Source organism: Gossypium hirsutum, chromosome A02 (assembly GCF_007990345.1).
Source record: "Gossypium hirsutum isolate 1008001.06 chromosome A02, Gossypium_hirsutum_v2.1, whole genome shotgun sequence".
Taxonomy (NCBI): Eukaryota; Viridiplantae; Streptophyta; class Magnoliopsida; order Malvales; family Malvaceae; genus Gossypium; species Gossypium hirsutum.
This window is the reverse complement of record NC_053425.1, coordinates 80,069,563-80,075,401: the sequence shown is the minus strand read 5'-3', so window position 1 is coordinate 80,075,401 and position 5,839 is coordinate 80,069,563.

Sequence of the window (5,839 nt, the reverse complement as noted above, 5' to 3'; positions counted from 1 at the left end):
TGTCACATTCCTCGGCAGTTTTCACTCCACAATGGCAGAGATCTTATTTAGATCAACTCGGATTCCATCACCCGACACTATATGTCCTAGAAACCCAACCTCTTTGAGCTAAAACTCGTTCTTACTAAAATTGGCATAAAGTTGCTTATTCCTCAAGATCTGCAACACAGTTCTTAAATGCTCCGTGTGCTTATTCTCGTTACGCGAATAAACCAAGATGTCATCAATAAAAACGACGATGAACCTATCCAAATACAGTCAGAAGATGCGGTTCATCAAGTCCATAAATACCGCTGGGGTATTTGTCAATCCAAAAGGCATAACAAGAAACTCGTAATGCCCATATCTCGTCCGAAAAGTGATCTTTGATACATCTTGTTCATTGGCTCTTAACAAGTAGTAACCCAACCTCAAATCTATTTTAGAAAATATAGTGGCTCCTCTTAATTGATCGAAGAGATCATCAATCCTCGGCAGTGGATAATTGTTCTTCACTGTTACTTTGTTCAGTTGTCTATAGTCGGTACATAATCTCATCGACTCGTCTTTCTTTTTCACAAAAGGTACCGGAGTACCCCATGGTGAATAACTCGGTCTAGCAAAACCTTTATCTATTAACTCTTGCAACTGCACTTTCAGATCTCTTTCAACTTAGTGGGGGCCATTCTATATGGTGCAATCGAGATTGGCGTTGTGCCGGGAACTAACTCTATACCAAACTTAACTTCTCTTTCTGGAGGTAACCCGAGCAACTCTTCTGGAAAACCATCTATAAACTCACAAACCACTGGTACTGACTCAATCTTTAACTTGGACACTTCGGTATTCAGTAAAAAAGCTAAATAAGCTTCATAACCTTTTCTCAAATATCTTTCAGCTGCCAAAGACGATATTACCACAGACAAGTTATTTGACTTATCTGGCCCAACTCGAAGAACATTTCTATCCTCACATCTTAACTGAATTACTTTTTCCCCACAGTCTACTACAATGCCATGGGAGGTCAACCAATCCATCCCAAGGATTATATCGAATTCATTAAACGGCATCAACATCAAGTTGGCTGAAAAACAATGGCCTCTAATCGCCAAAGGACAATTTCTACATACTCGGTCCACTAATACATGCTTGCCTAACGGGTTAGACACTTTTATTACAAACCTAGTGGACTCTACTAGCATGTTAATACAAGGCATTAATTCCATACATATGTAAGAGTGGGTAGATCCCGGGTCAATTAAAGCGACAACAGTTATATCGTGAATAGAAAAGGTACCCGTGATCATGTCTAGAGACCCTGCTTCTTCTCGGGCTCGTATAGCATAGGTCCCCACTGGTGCTTTGCCTTCAGACCTTATCGCGGCCTCTCTTGGTGCACCTCTACTACTATTCCCACTCCTCGGTTCCTTTGAGGCCTACCCCTCAAGGGAGCACTGCTTGCTTTCACCTCTTGTTTTCTTTCTCTCGTCCATCTCAGGGCACTCGCGGATAAAGTGGTCAAGTGACCGACACTTGAAACAGCCCCTCTTGTTTACTTGGCATTCGCCCAAGTGGCGTCTCCCACATTGCAGACACTCCTGCCTATTTGGCCATATACTGTCGACACTAGCAACCGAAGTGGTCTGGCCTTTAGACATCATATTCTGTCGATTCTTGTTCCTCCGCGAAAATCCCACCGAAGCGTTTGATCAGGTATTAATTTCTTTCGACCTCTTAGAGGAGGACTGATGCGTCTTCCCATCTATCTTCTCTTTAAATCTTGTGACTCAATGGATGCCTTCCTCCTCTCCTTCACCAGCTCTTCTACTTTACATGATCTCTCAACGAGCACCAAAAATTCTCTTAACTCTAGGATGCCCACAAACACTCGAATGTCTTCGTTGAGGCCATCCTCAAACCTATTACACATGGTAGCTTCAGTGGATATGCATTCTCACGCATATTTGCTGAGCTTCACAAACTCACGCTCATACTCCGTCACAATCTTACTACCTTGCTTCAACTCTAGAAATTCCTTCCTTTTCTGATCCACGAACCTCTGGCTAATATACTTCTGTTGAAACTCTTCTTGGAAAAATTCCCAAGTAATCCTCTCTCTCAGTACAACAGACACAAGAGTGTTCCACCACTGATAAGTCGAGTCTCGTAAGAGTGACACAGCACACTTCACGTACTCATCAGGTGTGCATGATAGCTCATCAAATACCCTCATGGTATTTTCTATCCAGAACTTTGCTATCTCTGGGTCATCATCTACACTAGCCCGAAATTCCTCAACCCCTTGCTTCTGGATCTTGTCTACCAGAGGCTTCTCTCATTTAAACACGTCCGCTCCTTGCGGAGCCATCGAGGCATACTGAGGAATCGAAGAAGGTGGGGGAGGTGGAGTGTTCAGGTTCGCACGAACGAACTCCGTAGACCAAGCATCCATCATTCAGAGGTAGGCTTCCCTAGCCCTCCAACTTGGCCCATACTTACAGGCTCACTCTCTACCGGCGCAGTCCCTTCTGCGGGAGCCTGCGCATTACTTTCCACGTCATCTGCCGTGGTTCTATTAGGATCCATTTACTATATAAGAAAAGACACAATTTATAATCATCAGTAATCATCACACTATCGATATATATATATGGAATGTATGGCTAGACTCATACTTTAGCTGCGTTAGTCCTAGAACCAACTAAACTTGGCTCTGATACCACCAAATGTAACACCCCTCTCCAGTATCCGACTATAGGATAGGGTTCGTGGTGCTACCTGACTTAAACTCAACCAACTGTATAAAACTGGGCCGTGAAATCTCAAACAATTTAAAAACTTCTCTTTACACAAGCAATCAGTCTCATTTACGGGCTTACGAGGCCCAAAATATACATCCGGGGTGGTTCAGAACCCAACCGAGAACTCATAAAAAACCTAGAAAATTTCATGCATCAAGGCTCCACACGCCTGTGTAGGTATAGAACACATGACTGTGTGTTAGGGATACATCCATGTCCCGATCCCTGTATGAAAACCTGGGCATTCTGCCAAAACCACACGGCCCAAGCACATATCCGTGCCCTATAACCGTGCCTTTCACATGGCCGAGACACACGGCCGTGTCTCTTACCCATGTACCACTAGCATACATACTGACTTTATGACACGGATTGGCATACGCCCGTGTGGCTTGCCCGTGTACTAAAATACTTTAAAGTTTTAAGTGTAGGAGACGCACGACCATAACACACACCCATGGGCGTGAGCCGTGTGTCACACACGGCCTAGACACACGCCCGTGTGTCTTACCCGTGTGGACAAACTAGGCTATTTCCCAAGCCATTTTGTCACCCATTTTGCATAACCTAAGTAAGATCATGTCAATATACAAATTTCATCACAATGGACACCAATTCATCCATAGACAGAACATTATATGCATTCATCAAAATGAATAATAGTCATTATTCCAGACTTGATACAAAGTGAATGGCCTTTAACTTAAGCCAAAAATACATGAATAATTCTCTTAAAAATACAACTTCCTAGTCTAGCCTTATACATGCCATAATCAAAAATATAAATCCAACTATACCGAGTATTACGACTGATAGTGTGATCGATATCTCTAACTTCAAGGGATCCTCGAGCAAAATGGCAATACTGGAAGAAAAGGGAAAGGAAAGAGAGTAAGCATAAAGCTTAGTAAGTTGCATATATATATATACAACAACAACTTCACCATTTATCAATTATGCTCATAGCTCAAAGGTAAGCATAAACTGGACTTACTCATTACCATCAACTCAAATCATACTTTCTAATCGAGCTCATTACTCATGTATACCAAATAGGTACCTGTAACATTTACAACATCATCATACTTTCTTTATTAAATCTCTTTCTTAACTCTTAAAGTTGAACCATTTTGGAATACTACCGGATATTCTATAAGCCTCAAAGATGGGTTAAGTTTCTGCTACCATATCCCAGACATGGTCTTACACTGGCTATCTCCATCGAGGCTGATGCCATGTCCCAGACATGGTCTTACACTAGCTCTCGTGTATACGTGCTGATGCATGTCCCAGACATGTCTTACACTAGCACGAAACTTAGTCGATGCATGTCCTAGACATGTCTTACACTGGCTATAATCGTCGAGGCCGATACATGTCCCAGACATGTCTTACACTGGCACTCATCTCTACACCGATGCCATGTCCCAGACATGGTCTTATATTGGCTCTCACATAACCCAATGTCATGGCATGAATATCCGGTTTGTTTCCTAGTGTTCTTACTGGATCTTTCGACTTTCTCAATCATAAATACATGTACTTAGTTCCAATTCTAGAAATTTATCCCATATCAAATCAATAACAATCGAATACATGCATTAATAATATAGTTGTATTATTTACATACAACTTACCTCGGTTTACAAAAGTTCTTGATTAGTCAGCTTATTTGGATTGCTTGGCTTTGCCCCGGTCTAGGCTCGATTTTGGAAAATCTTGATCTATAATAACAATATGCATCCATTTAGCCACTAAACACAATTAGGCATTCATAAATTCACAACTTTAGTAAAATGACCATTTTGCCTCTAGGCCTTGGCAAAATGACCATTTTACCCCTATGCCTGAAAATCAATTTTTATCAAATTCTTTCATATTCCAAGCCTAGATAAACTCTTTTTACTACTAGAGCAATCCCAAATTCTCACTATTTCACATACTAACCGCCTATTTTGCAACTTATGTAAAATAATCCCTTTAGGTGTTTTCATGCTAACACCTTTCACAAAAGTTGTTTATAACACAAATAGGACTCATATTCTTCCATAAAAACTCAGCATATATCACAAATACATCCATGGAAATATCCTAAACTCTTGACTATTTTGTAAGATATCACCCTCATTTGAAAGCTCATGCTTCAAGGGTCTCAAAAATGTGAAAATCTTGAAGAAAACTCATTAAATCACTTACTTATGAGTGCTTCAAGTTGCTGCAGATTTTTGAGCTTTCAAACATCTCCTATGGCTAGTAAAAATCGTTAGAGAAGAAGCAAATAAAGAAGAAATGGCCTTTGTTTTGTTTAATATAAAACTAGTCAAAATTGATGACCTAATCCTCACCTAACTATGACCTTCTTCTCCAATTTGTCTCCCCATGGCCAGCCAAGCCATTGTACAAAGGTCTAATTGCCCTTTTAGGACCTCCAATTTAATTTCTCTATCTATCTAACACATTTGGGTACTACAATGCAACTTTTGTCTTTATACGATTTAGTCCTATTTCGCAATCGGACTTGAAAACATTAAAATTAACTGCTCAAATTTTTCATGCACTAATACAATCGTACTATAACCTCGTAAAAATAAAAAAATAATTTTCATATCTTCGAATTTGTGGTCTCGAGACCACTATTCTAACTAGGCCCTAAATCAGGTTGTTACATTTTTATCATAATAGCAAAGTATCAAGAACATGTTATATCATCAAAATAATCGCATAATCATTTTAATCATGCAATTACCAAGACAACTACAACTTATACTAATGTCACATTATTTACATAATATCAAATTATTCACACATATATATACTTACAACTCGTATAATGTAACACCTCTTAACCCAATTCCGTCGCCGGAGGGTTATGAGGTATTACCTAACGATTATAACAACATTTGAACACTCACATAGAAAAATTTAAACAGTACAATACTATCCTACCAAGCCGAATTTTAAAAATATATATATTTTTTTAATCAAACTCTTAAGCTTATAAAAATAATAATAATAATAATAACTCACTAATCATAACATATACATATCATGATTAAACT